Genomic DNA, 14640 nt, shown 5'->3' with positions numbered 1-14640 from the left:
CATAGAAAGATGCACCTTAAGAAAGGCACATCAAAGAATAAAACAACAGTTATATCTGAATGAAACCACGCCGTCCTGCCCTGTGACAGAAGTTTAGGCAGTGTCTCAATTGCAAGAAAAAATTCTAACCAATTCAGTGTTTACTGGATAAATTCTCTGTACTGTGAATTATAAAAGCATCTGATGTTGCCTTAAAACAGAATAAATGAATGGTTTGGGTTGGAAAGGACCTTAAAGATCTTTTCATTCCAACCCCCTGCCATGGCAGGGACACCTTCCACTATCCCAGGCTGCTCCAGGCCCTGTCCAGCCTGGCCTTGGACACTTCCAGGGATCCAGGGACAGCCACAGCTTCTCTGGGAAATTCTCAGAGCATTTTAAGAATTTTTCATTTAGTCAGTCAATTTGCTGAGTAATTCTTCCAGTTTCACCAGAGGTTAATAGTGACTGAAATTCAGTTTCAAATGAGCCCACACAACCTCACTTTTATGTATAGAAACCTTCCAGCTCTCCAAATAGATTTTAATTTAGTTAATTCTTAAAGAGCGCCTTGAAACTTGAGCAGCCATTAAAGAAGTTATTGTCCTTTTATTTTTTTTTCTTCTTAACAACATTTACCAAGGTGCCTCTTGACAGAGGACTAATTCCCCAATTAATATAAATATTCTTTTCTACATATCAGTAGCAGCAGCACCTGACCTTGCTGTGCTGTGCCTGGAGCTTCTCCCCAGCCATAAATCCAGTGCAGGGTAGAGCTGGTGCTGGGAATGTCTCTCACAGATGCTCAGCACTTGTCATTTCAAGCATTTAAGGAATCACCCAAGCTTTACAGCAACAAGAGAGAACACGAGCTGAACAGGAGTAACAAACACCTTCCACAGCCTGATTTCCTGTCCTCGGTTTGGTTGCCTTTGAAGTCTTGAATTTGTTTACAGGGAAAATTACTTTCAGTGAGAATAATATATATATATATATATCTCACTTTTTTGACTGAATTAAAGTATATATTTTTCCCACACTGAAAAAAGAAAGCAGCCTGATTTTTTATCATATGGATCTGGTAACACATTCCTACACTTTTCCCTAAATTTTCTGGAAGGTTTATTTTTTTTGCAATAAAACTCACGTCTCATCTAAATTACTGTCCTATATGCTGGTTTGTTGGTTTTTTTTCCCCCCTCTTGTTAGTTGTTGTGCATTGACCAAATGGTTTCTGGCTTTACAATCTGTCACCAGTGCTACATTTACAGCTTGCAATTAAGAGCTTCAATTAAATATTTTGCAGAAAGATGCATGTTCCAATAACCAACCCTTATATATTTTCCGAAATACAACCGAAAAAAAATAAGAGTATTGAAAAGCAAACCAAGATTGAAGTTAGAAAAAGGTCCTTTAGGGCCTGGATAAATATTCAGAGTGTTTTCTAGCCATGGATGTTATCTCTTTTGATACTGAGGTTGCCCTTGGGTGACAGAAGGCAGAATCTTTCCTGGATTTCCATAAATGAGACTGAAAGTCTTCTTTGGCAGAGCTGGGCTGATATTCGCGGCAAGCATCCCGGATATTTTTAAAAATGGCATGTTTTTGATGACTTAGCATATGTTAGCATGGCACACATTAACAGTGCTCCGAGGCATTTCCTTCGTCAGCGCAGATCTCATCCCCTTAATTACTGCAGGAACCCCCATGCTCTTCTCTCGTTCCCTCACGGGGGTTCTGAGGCATGCCAGAGATTCCTGCTGCTCCCCAGGTGAGATCAAACTCACCTGGTGCTGGGAGAGGAGCAGGTCCCACTGCCACAAAGCCTTGGTGCCTGTGTCACCACCCCACCCACGGTGGCTTTGGCGGCCGAGTGCCAGCAGCTGGGACAAGGATTGCAGGGCAGAGCAATCTGCTGGGTGGCTGGAGGTGGCCAAGTGCCACCAGGAGGGACTAGCAGAGCTGGCATCTCCGGCACAACCCCGGATGGGAGGGAAGGAGGACACCACGCTGTCCTGGAGCCTCCTGTGACCTGAGCGGAGCAGATGTCACCCAAGCTGGGCTCCTTCCCGTGCCCTGGCCGTGGCAGCAGGGCCTGGCAGCCTCCCAAGGACACAGACAAAGGGAGCTGCCTGTCTGCACACCATTTCCCACTGGCTTGGCGTGCAGCATCCTCCTCTGCCTGGCTCTTGGAAGCAGCAGGGCTGCCTGGCACTGCTCCTGACTGAGGGCTCAGAGCAGGGCAAGGCTGGGCTCTCTCTCTGCTCCCCTCCTTGGCTCCTGCCCATCTCCCAGGAATTGCTGTGAGCTCCTGTTTCTTCATTAACAGTGTTTCACACAGGAAAAAACCGGTTATTTCCTGCAGGCACTCCACAGAGAGTGGCTCCAGGCTGGACTAGCTCTGTGCAGGTCACTTGCAGCCAGAGGGTTCTCTGGTCAGACTTTGGGCTCCATTTGGGATGTCCAACAGGACTTTTCCCTGCTGTCTGCTGCTCTCTGGTGGAGATGCTGCTTTCAGGCTCACTGCCAGACTGTTGAATGCCTTCTCTTGTACCTCTTCACCTCCTGACCCACAAAACCAGGTGCTGGAGGATGTGTTTCCTTCAGAATGAAAAATAAGACCCCTTAAACCAGCAGATGAACCCAAAGGCAGAGGTTCCTCCTTCTGTGCCCAAGTGTCCCTCTGGTGCAGCAGAGCCAGCTGGGATGCTGGCAGGGCTGAGGACTCACATCCCACCCCATAGGGTTGTCACTCTGTCACCTCCCAGGTGACCATGGCTCTGGCACTGCCCCCTCCTGCCAGGCCTGCACAGGCAGCAGGAGCCATTTAACCAAAGGAAAATCATGAAATTAAACATTTTCCCCGTCTGTCTGCAGTGCAGCAGTGGATGCTGGGGCCATGTAGGGCAGTTTCCAGTGATGCAGAGCCTGGCTACATCCTGAGCTTTATCCACACCCACCTATCCTCAGGTCTGTCAGTCTCTTCTCCCAGGTCTCCTCTGAGCTGCCCTTCCCAGACCCTGCCTTTGGCTAAAACATTCAGTCCAATCCAAACCCCAGGCATAAAAGAAATTGCCATGAACTTCTCCCACCAAAACTGGCTCTATAAACAAGCCTTGCATTACCCAAAAGATTTTCCACTTTCTTTCTTTTCCAGACTGCTTTTTTTCCTTGTGAGTAATTTCTTCCAGCTCTCATTCCTGTTGCTTCCCCCAGATTTCTGTGCCATTCTCCACATCTTCCTTCCCATGTGGTAATTCCTCCAGCCTCAGAGCTCTGCTGTGGCATCCCCTGTCCCTGGGGTTAATGAAGTCTCCTGCATCATCTGCCTCCTAACAGAACCTGGGATGATGTTTGTCATTTTTGTACCAGCTTGATATCACTGACTCAGGTTCACTTAGTGGAACAAAATAAACCTTAGATCTTTTTCTGCTCAACTGCAGCCTGAGCTCACCTGTGCACTCCATCAGCCCAGGGCATATTACTTGCTGTCTGTCCCAGCTGAATCCCAACCTCTTATTTTTTCAGTCCATTTCTTCAGTTTATCACAGAGGTGGTTAAGAAGGATGTCCTTGGCAAATCCGTGGTCACCAAGGTTCCTGTCCTTGGCACCTTGCAGATAACTGTAAATAATGCATTCATATCTTTCCATCAGAATTTTTTTTCATGAACTGAAGATAAACTGGTGAGGCTATAAATCCTCATATGCCCAATACTTTATAAAAGTTAGGCATTTTTTGGTCCCTTTTCAATCTTCTGGTGCATGCAGTGATAACCACTAATGACTCTGAGACTGCCATAACCAGTTCTGCAAATATCCACTAGGTTTGGAATATTCTTCCCAGGAAGGTTTTCCTCCCTGCCTCTGTCTGTCAGCAGCTGGCTTATCACCAGGAACAGAAGGGATTATGTCCCTTGTAAACATTTTATCCTCTTATCTGTGGATGTCCATTATCTGTCCATCACTCTGGAGCTCTTGCCCTCCATGGGTTTTTTGTAGTGCCAACTTCTACAAGTCAGACTGTTCCTCACACCCAAATTTCTGTGTAATCAGAGCCAGCAGAGCAGGATGAGTGGCACCAGTAGCAAGTAGCAATAAGGGCATTTCAAATGGATGGGAAGAAAAGCTTTCCCAAGGACAGTTGAATGGAGCTTGAATGAAGTTCCAATACTGGAAGTGTTCAGGACCAGGATGGATGGGGCTTGGAGCATCCTGGGATAGTGGAAGGTGTCCCTGCCCATGGCAAGGGATGGGATGAGATGATCTTTAAGGTCCTTTAAGGTCCCTTCCAACTCCAACCATTCTAGGATGCTACAACCAGGGTGGTTGAACAGAGCTTGGATGAAGCTCCAGCTCTGGAAGAGTTCATGGCTCAACTATTAGATCTGCTTTGGGCAGGACTGGGATCCTTCAGAGGTTCCTTCATTCTGTGATTTTGCAATTCAGTGTTTTCCATCCAGTTTCGTTCTTCCAGCAATGGCTGAGGTTTCTTCTACATCCCTTTTTTTTTTAAATTTATTTTTGGTTTAACCACATATCCCTCCTGGCCAGGCTAAACCATCTTATCAGGGCAGAGGTGTGCTTCAGGAAGGTTTAGGAATTGAGAAATTGGCTTTATTCTAATAAAAAGGGGAGGTGAGTGGGAGAAAGTAAGAGAGAAATGAACCTGTTTTGTTGAAAATTCCAGTCTGGCTGTCACTGCTGGAAAGAAGATCTTAGACAACAGAGCTACTTCAAGCCTGAAGTGAAGGCTTTCAGCTTTTTCAACAATAGGAGATCAAAACCCAAATATAATGCAATTTTTAAGTATTTGAATATCAATTTTTAAGTATCTGAATGGGAAATTCTCTAGAAATTGCTCGTCTACTTTTATCTGCAATTACACATTAACATTGCAGACCAGAATATTTCCTATGTGCAAACAGTACAAGGTCTTGTCACCTAGTTTTGCTATCACAGCTCCCCATTTTACTTTTTTTTCTTTCCTTCCTTATCAGCATCATCCGGGACCTGATGAGGAACACAAGGGGGAGAAATGCCCAGGAAGGGCTGCAAAGGGAGATAATAGGAAGATCTCTGCACTCCTGTGTGCTTGCCTGGCCTCTTATTGACAGAGCCTCCAAGATGCTCACAGATAGCCTTGCTGCAGGTCACAGTTCCCGGAGATTTATTCCAGTGCCATGGAAAAGTGAGGAGGCTGAGGGCAGAGCAGGGGAGGACTGAAAATGTTGCTGTGGGTAAAGTGATTATAAAAAGAATTTCCTTTTTAATGCAAAAAAACCTCGAGCCTGACAAAGGCTCCATCTCTGGGAGAGGCTTTTCACCATCCAGCCCTCCACCCCTTTGCATCAGAGCGCTGCAAAATGTACTTGGAAGAGCAGCGAGTTCGTTTTAACCGATAGCATTCAGTGCTTTTTACTGTGCTATTCATCCACATGACAAAGCTGAGAGGGGAGCCCATACTTCTTCCTGACTTTTTATTGCTTTTCAGCCCAGTGGGAACCAGCAGACATGAAAAAAAAGTGGTTTAACCGCAAAATATGTTTAAGCTCTTTTCTTTTTCTTTTTTTCTATTTTTTTTTTTCTTTTTTGGCATGTCAGGGAAAAGGAGGAGGGGGAGCGAATAGCAGTGGCAGAACAGCCAGGAATGAGCAGTCATGAAATGAAACCAAAACCCAGCCAAAATCCTACTGCTTGTGAGGTTGATCCTACAGATAAATGGTGAGGTTTGCATCTGTGGATTGGTGACATCCTTCAAATGCTGGGATCACCATATTAGCATAGAATCTCAGACTGGTTTGGCTTGGAAAGGACCTTAAAGATCTCTCATTCCACCCCCTGCCATGGCAGGGACACCTTCCACTATCCCAGGTTGCTCCAAGCTCTGTCCAGCCTGGCCTTAGACACTGCCAGGGATCCAGGGGCAGCCACAGCTTCTCTGAGCACCCTGTGCCACGGCCTGCCCACCCTCACAGGGAAGGATTTTTTAATGTATATTTAAAAAATTAATTTTTTTACAAATTAGAGAAAGAGCCCTCTGCTTAGCAGAACTGTTCCTCATGCATATAATACCAGAAAAGTCTAAGAAATAAAACAGCATTTACATGATCCCAGATGTCTCCTTTTGTTTGGTTGATTTGAAACTAAACCCACAGATTGACCCGTAACATCAGCATTTCATTAACCCTTTGAAAAAAATACCTTTACTTTATCAAATAACAGGGGAAAAAAAAAAAAAAAGAGAGAGAAAGAAAAAAAAAAGGCCTTTGATTTGGGAAAGAGTTTTGTGAAGAACAAGATGGTTTTCAGAGGTTCCCCATCAGAACAACATCAAAAGTTGTGCATGGCTGCACAGTGTCCCCTCCATGTCCCCTCCTGCCACCACCCCCAGTCCCCAGCTTTCATGGGGAGCAGGGAGCACCAAAACCTGCCCCTCCAAGAGATCAACAGAGGCTTTCCCAGCACGAGGTCACTCCTGGATCCGAGCAGCACAACTCCCCGCCAGCTCCACGCTCTGCTCCAGACTCTTTTAAGAGTTTCTTTTTCTCATAACCTCTCCTGATAAAGTGATTCTCTCCAGCTGAGCCCAGCCTGGCTTCAATCGGGTTTGTTCCAGGCAAACATATTAACTCCTTCCCTGCCGAGAGCCTGCACAGGGCACCCTGGGGTGCCGGGTAGGGTTTGGAGAGTGCTGTGCTCAGTGCTGTGTGTGCTGGGGTGGAAAGAGCCTTGGCACTGAAGGCACTTTGAATAATTGACAGGGATGTTTTGGGGAAAGATGGGTTATTTCTGAGAGATCAGTTTTTAATGGTAAAGTGTGCTTTGGACAGGAGAGTTGGGAGAACTCATCCAGCGTCTGCGGCTGAGAGGGAATTATTGATTTGCTTATTTTGTACAGACAGTCGTCAGAAGCATTTGTTTCTTGTTAAAGCCCTGTTGTGTTTGTGGGGAGGGGGCTGTGGGCAGTGCCAGGCACGGGCAGGACTGTTCTGTTTTCCATTCCAGAGCTGCATCAGCCCAATTACATGCATTACTCTTGACCCCCGTGTGCAGGGAAGGGCTGCTCTGTTTTAAGTGATGTTGAGTGTCTGGGTCTCTTGCCAACAGCCACAAACATTGTCCTCACCCAACAGGCCATTTGGGATGGAAGGTGTCCCTGCCCCTGGCACTGAGGTTGGAACTGGATGGTCTTTAAGGTTCTTTCCAACTCAAACCATTCCATGAATCTATAATTCTCTGATTGCTGAAAGCCTGGCTTGGTACACAGGAGACAAAATCATCCTGGGGTAGTTTTCTTTGTGGGAAAAAAAAATAGAAATACAAACCCTCCCTTCCCCAAGTTGGACAACAGGAACAAATGAAGAGTAAACTGTTCAGAGATGATCTATTTTGGCTCAGAAATCCGCTCAGGAACTTTCTTCCTAATGTCTTTTTCCCGATCAGGCAGCTCTCTCCCAGCCTCCTTCCTAATGACCAGCATTAGTTTGCATTAGATGGATTTGTGATGATTTCTTTCTGCCTGGCTGCTAAGCCTGCGAGCAATTCAAATGAATTCCTGCTCCCTGTGCCCCATCTGGCAGGAGCAGCTCCCCGTTTGGGTTTGCTGCCTCCTCAGCTGCTCTCCCTCTCTCTCCCATCCCATGGTGGTTGGATCTGCCTGGATTTTGGAGTCCCTGGGTGCTCAGACACCTGCCAGGGCTCAGTGCATCCCAGCCCCAGACATTTCAAACAGCTTTCTCTTGGGTGCAGGATGGTGAGAGAGGGAGAGGGCTGGGGAGAAGGAGGTTGGTGTTCAAGTGCTGCTTTGCAGGAGCAGAGCAGAGCAGGTGCTGTGGTTCCCCACAGATGTTCTACAAGGAAGTGGCACCCATGACACAGAACCACAGAATTATTTCAATTGAAAAAGCCCTCGAGGATCATCAAGTCCAACCATTAACCCAGCACTGCCAAAGCCACCATTAACCACGTCCCCAAGTGCCACATCTGCACAGCTTTTAAATCCCTCCAAGGGACGGTGACTCCACCACTGCCCTGGGCAGCTGTGCCAGTGCTTGGCAACACTGTTTTCTAAAATCCAATCTAAACCTTCCCTGGTGCAACCCGAGGCTATTTCATCTTCTGTTGTTCGTGACTTGGGAGAAGGGACCAACCCCTGCCTGGCTCCTGTCAGGTCCTTGCAGAGAGCATCAGCCCAGGAGAGCAGGGCTGGTCACCTCTTGGGGGTAAGGAGGAAGGTGTAGGAGTGGCACCAGAGAGTGACCCTGAGGTGAAGCCCAAACCTTGCCCCCCACCCTCACTGTCTCCTCTCACACTCTGTTGATGTTATCACCTGGATTAAGAAAGAAGGAAAGGAGGTTTTTGGGAATGTGGCAAGTCATGGTATGGTCTATCCTATCCATTCTCCCAGCCAGCAAAGGGTCACAGTGCCCTCACAGGGTGATGAGAAGTGGAGCCTTTTCTTTACTTACTGAAAAATATCAGAAATAAGGTGAATCAGAACCTACTTCCCCTCTCTCTGGCCTCAGTTCCCACCTGGGGAGGAAGGTATTGGGGAGGAGGGGGAGAGATCCTTTTGTGATGCCAAAACCAGAAGGAACTACACTGGGGGGCAGAAAATGCAGTTTATCCTATTTTCCCACTGGCTGACTCACAGGTTTCAACCCTAATTTAGGCACTGCCTGCTCTCTCCTGAACACATGTGCTAACAGGAGACAACATCAAGGTTCATCCTGACCATCCACCCTGTCACCACAGGGATCTGAAAACATGTCAGGTTATGCATATTTCAAACCACCCTGTATTTTCTGGCAGCAGAGACAAGGCTGGAGGGCCTGGGAGAGAAATGGCATCGGGTTTGTGTCCTTCTCAGTGCTCCTTTGAAAACATTTGGTTTCTGCACCCTTGAGGTGACACTTGGCGGCTGTCAGATATGTCTGATGGCCGAGGACAGCGTGGATGGCTGTAAAGAGGTGTCACATCAGAGCAGCAGTGATCCTTCTCTCTTCCCTTTGCCCCTCCTCGTCCCTGGCACTGGGCTGATGACACCGCCAGGTACCCAGCCACAGGGAATTGAGCCTCTTGTTTTTTCTGTGAAAATGAATGAAAAGTGCCTGCTGGGTCACATAAAACTGTCAAAAGGACAGTCGGGGCTTCCTGCGAGAGGGATAATAGCTAAGAAACCTGAAATTCTGAGAAAAAAGGGATTATGAATCACCAGCAATATTTACAGTGCAAGTCCCTGTTCCCTACATTTCCACTTTATTCTTTCTCCTTTCCAGGGCAGTTATTTCCAGGAATACAGGAGCAGAGCCCCATGGCAGGTAAATAAACCAAAGTGTCTGGCAGAGCTCATGGACACCTTGTCACCTCCTCCACACAAGCAGGGTGAGAACAAACATGGTGTCCCTTGGGGGCTGGCAGGGTGTCCCCTCAGCTGCGCAGGGAAGCTTGCTCATGGCTTGGCAAGGCATCCTACACCAGATCATGTGGGGGTGTGAAGCTGGCAGAACATCTGGGCAGCTGTGCTCAAGCAGTGCACTTCCCAGTGATATTTAGGGTTTATATTCTGGATTTATATAATATATATATATTATGAGTCCTCAGGTGGTGCACAGACCTCCCTGGGCTGTCCCAGCTGGGGTTAAAGGCTGGCTGAGCACTTGCAGCCCAAAGCAAAGCACTGCCCTTCAGGATGCTCATCAGCACTTCTCCCTTGGAGGTGGCCAAAGACAGGGATGGGCAGCTGCCATGGGACAGCAACACATCCCTGGATGAGAGGGGACTGTGAAGTGGGAAATACGCAAAGAGGGCAAAAAAGCAAACGGGAGTTTGCGCTGGGCAGGTGCCAGTTGAAAATGTACGAGCAGATCAAACACAGGCGGGTTAATGAGAGCACCATTCCCAGGCCTCCCCAAGTGGGGAGAGCAGGGCCAGGCTGGACGGCAGGCACGGAGTGATATTCTGTAATTAGCTGGCAAATAGAATCTGAGCTTCGGTGTAATTGCTCGGAATAATGTCTCGCAGCCCCGATCCTGCAAGAGCACTGCATCCCAGCTGCCACAGCAACTTTTCTTCCCTTTGTTTCCCCTCGCCTGTCATTTCTAATCACATCCTTCCCAAATTTGATTGCATCATCTCCGAGCGTTCGTTGCCAGGGTAACCCCACAAAATCATTCCAGGCATGAGATGAATACCTTACCCCCTTTGAGGACAGGTTATCTGGCCATCCCGTTGTGACCCCCAACTCGGGTTCTTTTGTTCCTTTCAAACCAGATGTAAGACCAGGTGAGACGCTCATCCCTGATTTCCACGGGAGCAGGAGCGATGCAGGAATTGTCACTCAAAGTTTGGACAAAAAGGCCTGAAAAAATGGAGCAACTCAACATTAGAAGTGGGGCCACCAGCCAAGCCATGCTCCTTCTCAAAGCACAGGGCTGGAGAGATGGTGGCTGGACAAACTCCTATCCCAGACCTCACCCTGGCCATTCCCTTCCACAAACACAGGGAAAGCTGTGGTCTGTGTGGGATTTGTGCAGCCAAGGTTAATATGTGTGCATCTGGGCATGGGATGGCACACATGGCCTGTCACACACGGCCTGGCACAGCTCTCCTGGCCAGAAAAGCAGCAGAGATTCAAAGCCAGGTTGGATGTGGCTCTGACCAGCCTGGTCTGGTTGAAGATGTTGAAAGGGGTTGGACCAGATAGCGTTTAGAGGTTCCTTCTAACCCAAACCAGTGCAGATGCTGTGACTCTGTGTCATGGCAGAGGCTTCAATGTGGCCACCAGAGCATGCAGGCAGAGCTGGGCAGCAGAGCCACCTCCAGCCCCATCTGTCCTCTCCTCTTTGCCATCAATCCCTGTCTGGGGAACATCCCAGTGCACATTGACATCTGTGCATGCAACATTCAAACTTTGCTCTGGGTGCACAGGGGAGCCTCTGGGCAGGGAAATCCATGGGTGGGAGTTCTGCAAGAGCCCCAGTGACCGAGCTGGGTGGCCTCATGAGTCCTGGACGTGGCAGGGTTTGGCATCACCCTCAGCCCCAACATTTCAAACACTTTGTCTCCCAGCAGACCTTGAGGTACTCCTCATCAGCACTCCCACTCTCCATCCCAGCCCTCAGGTTCTCCAGCACCATCCTTGCAGCAGAGCCAGCTTGTCCCTTTTCCACACCAGCACCTCCCTAAACCTGGATCCAGGACTGGTGTGCTCCCAGCCCCCAACAGAGCAAGGCAGAGAGATGGAAGATATTGTTTTTCAGGTGGAATAGCTTCCAAAACGGTACATTTGCAGTCAAAGTGCTGCTCGGAATGCATATGAACCACTGCCTGCAGCACTGAGAAACAAAGCCATTAAAGTTTAGATAGCAGTGTTTTTATTTTTAACCAAATGAGTCAGTCTCCCCTCCAGCTCTGAGCAGGAGAGGGGAAGAAAGTTGGGCAGGGAGAGTTCAGCAAGCCTTAACCCCAGTGGGACCCTGCTGCAGGGAAGGTTTGAGCAGTCTGCTCTGTTTAATTGTGCCCAGAAAAGGTATTTAAACCAAGGCTGTTTTTGTTTTGATGGTGCCTTGGCACGGTGGAAATTTTATTTGTTTCCCTGAATTATAATTTGAAAAAAAAAAAAAAATTGAGGATACTTAATGGATCTCTCTTCCCTCCCCGCCTCCAGAAGGCTTCATGTTGCCTTTCCTTCTCCTGCATCCTGGACTGAGGGAGGTGAGAACCAACTTGCTCTGGAAGGGAACCCAGGGAACCCACTCTGGAAGGTGGGTTTGGGATACTGCAGGCTTTCCTTCAAGCTTCCTTGTTGACAAAAACCCTCTGAGGGAAGAGGAGGCAGCCTGGTGTGCTGCTGGGTGTCTGTGTGAGGTGGGTGCACTCCCTGCCACAGCAAGGCCAGGCTGCAGCTCCTTGCTGAGCACATCCAGCACCAGGCACCAACTGCATTGCAACAACACCATGGCCCTGGCAGCTCCTCCAGCAGTTTCCCTCTCCATCCCAGCCTGTTTCCAAGGTTCCTATCCCTGTAGCATCTCTAAGAAGATGTATCCAGCTGTTAAAAAAAAGCCTGTGCTCGTGCTGTCATCCTGAGCTGCTGCAGGAGGCTCAGCCCAGCAACCCCAGACACCTCAGCACATCCTTAATTTAAACCTCAGGCCCTTGTGCTCGGCCACTTGCAGGAAAGAAAAACCCAAATCCATGGAAAATTACAAAATTACATTCCTGCCTCTATTTATTGGTTTTCCATGCCATATGGAAATTTATGTAAATACACAAATGAGAAAGAGGCCCTGGAGCTCTGGTGAGTTTGCCAATGAGACACCAGTGCTCCAAACGTTGGCCATTGTTGATGCTCTAGGAGATCAGAGGGAGAGAAATGAATTCTGGCTCCAAGAGTTGTCCAGAGACATGGCTTCTCTTCTTTTTTTCCAACACAATACCTGCTGTTCTCCTGAAAAGCCATCCCAGCCTCCCCCAGCTGCTCCAGTGAGCAATGGCAGTTCAGCCCCATCCCAGTCAGGCTCAGATAATCAGACTCATCATGTGCCTCTGAATGTGGAGCAGATTTTTGGGCAGGCAAAGTCTCTTTTCCAAATTCTGTATGTGGAGGATGTGGATTGGTAGAGGAGCAGCGCATAGGGATGTTAAACTCAAGGAATGTGCCCATCCTAACCCACTGATGGGGATTTGGGGCTGTTCCACTCCCCACAGCAATAAGAATTGATCCCACAGAGGCTTCTCAAATGACTCCAGTGCTTTTCTGGAAGTAGAGATGGCAGCAGGAGGCAGGAGAAGCTTAACAACCCTTATATATTATGACTTTCTCCATGTTTTTTTAATTTATGGGGTGATGAAAGCTGTTCCTTCCTTGATCCCACACCTTGGGAAACAGGAAAAACCACCATGAGCTAAGTACCATTATCTGAGTTTGGCTGGACCAAAGGTTCATACCCAAAGTGTGAGTTTTGAGTAGCTTTTTATACATAAACATGTATATTAAAAATATATGTCTGGCTATGTATGTGACTAATTTGTGTATATCAGTTTTAAAAAGTGGTTCAGTTATAGAATCACATCTTCCCTTCATTTTCCTAATTTTTTTCTAAGACTCAGCTGTCTTTTTTACAGGATGAGGGTTTGTTTTTATTCTTCTTTCTTGACTCAGCTTGGGAGGAAAGCTGGGATCTGCAGAAGACAGGGAGAAGTCTGAGCAAAATCTTCCCAGAAAAAAAACCCAAACAACTGCTTCTGTAAATTAAAGCTGACAAAACACCCCTAACTATGCTATTTCCCTGCTTGTTATTAATTAAGTTCAAGTTCAAATATTTTTGGCATAAACATTACCATTTGTGCTTTGAACATGTATATAATGCCTCATGTGTGCTAGATGCTGTCACCATTTCAAAAGATTTATGTCGTGAGGAAATTATGATTTGGATAATTGCATTCTGTCCACCCCAATCCATCGTGCAGCTTCACTGGAGTGTGGAATCCACCTTCCCTCCCCAGCCTGTGCTGCTCTGTGGTGCTGCCATGTGTGATTAAACATCTGCTGCCCGTTCCCTGGGGGAGCAGGGGTGCCTTTCAGTGGAAGGGTCAGGGTTGGGTAGGTGACACCACTCGACAGAGGTCTGACCACAGCAGGGAGAGGCAGGGGTGTTGAGGCCATCGTTGGTGGAGCAGGTGGAAATGGATTTGCTTGTCCATCATGCTCACAGTTCTGTGTTGGGCTGGGCAAGGAGTTTCTAAGAAGCTCTGGATTTTGTGTGACCAATGTTTGGCTCCTCATCAGGCTTTTCCCTGCCTGGGCTGGAGAACAAACAGGCTGGTGGATGCTCTCTGGGAAGATAAGGGGAGCCCCACCATGGTGGTGGCTTCCCATGATGTGTTGAACAGATGCTGATGTTAGCAGGGGACTCAGACCCTCATGGCATTTCTCTCCAAGCTCCCCATCTCTCCCCATTAAACTCTGCAGTTTTGTGTGGATATATCTGAGCTGGTCACGTTGTGCTGGCCCCAGATTTTGGCTGTGCCCTGGCCAAGCCTCCCCTGTGTTCCACTGGTGAGCTCTGTGCCTCTGCATGTGGATGGAAATCCAGGGGGACATCAGCCCTGCAGGTGCACAGGGAAATAAGCCCAGGGGTTTGTGGTAGGGCACTGAAATGGTTCTGAAATCTGGTTCATATCAAGCTCTGGAGCTCAACTGTTCGGTGGAAACAGAGCCCTTAACCCTTTAAACATTTTGAGCTGAGTCTGTAAAGTCACTTTTCAGCTCCTTTAGGCTTCCCTCAGCTCTGCAGTGGGCACTGGCTCTGACACAGACAGAGCAATGAACGCCCACAGCTCTGTCTGAAGGGTCCCCTGAAGTGCCTCAAAAACTGGTGCATTCGGTGTAAAAAAAGACAGAAAAGCTTCCATCAAGACAGATTTCCTTCCCTGGCGTTATTTCACTTGTGGTATGAGAGGAAACAGCAAGTTCCCACTTCAGTCAACAGCTCTTGGGAGGGGTCTGGTGTTCAGAAATGCTGAGGCTCCTTCAGCTCCTCCAGGGTCTCAGCAGAAACATCAAGTGTTGCTTGGTGCTGTGCTGTGAGCCCCAAGCTCTCCCAAACAGGGAGGGGAAAGGAAGGAGCACAGGGATGTGTTTGTCCTTCAGCTCT

At 48.0% G+C, this 14640-nt stretch overlaps 1 protein-coding gene across 1 annotated transcript in view; it reads right to left on the bottom strand.

The window, feature by feature from the left end:
• The window catches only part of ASTN2 (astrotactin 2), a 370770-nt gene that overhangs the window by 315687 nt on the left and 40443 nt on the right, over nucleotides 1–14640 (bottom strand). The window lies entirely within an intron of this gene.

This window comes from Lichenostomus cassidix, chromosome 17 (assembly GCF_008360975.1).
Source record: "Lichenostomus cassidix isolate B80296 chromosome 17, HeHo_3.0, whole genome shotgun sequence".
NCBI lineage: Eukaryota > Metazoa > Chordata > Aves > Passeriformes > Meliphagidae > Lichenostomus > Lichenostomus cassidix.
Note: the sequence above shows the minus strand (reverse complement) of the source record. Positions and strands in the feature narration are given on the sequence as shown.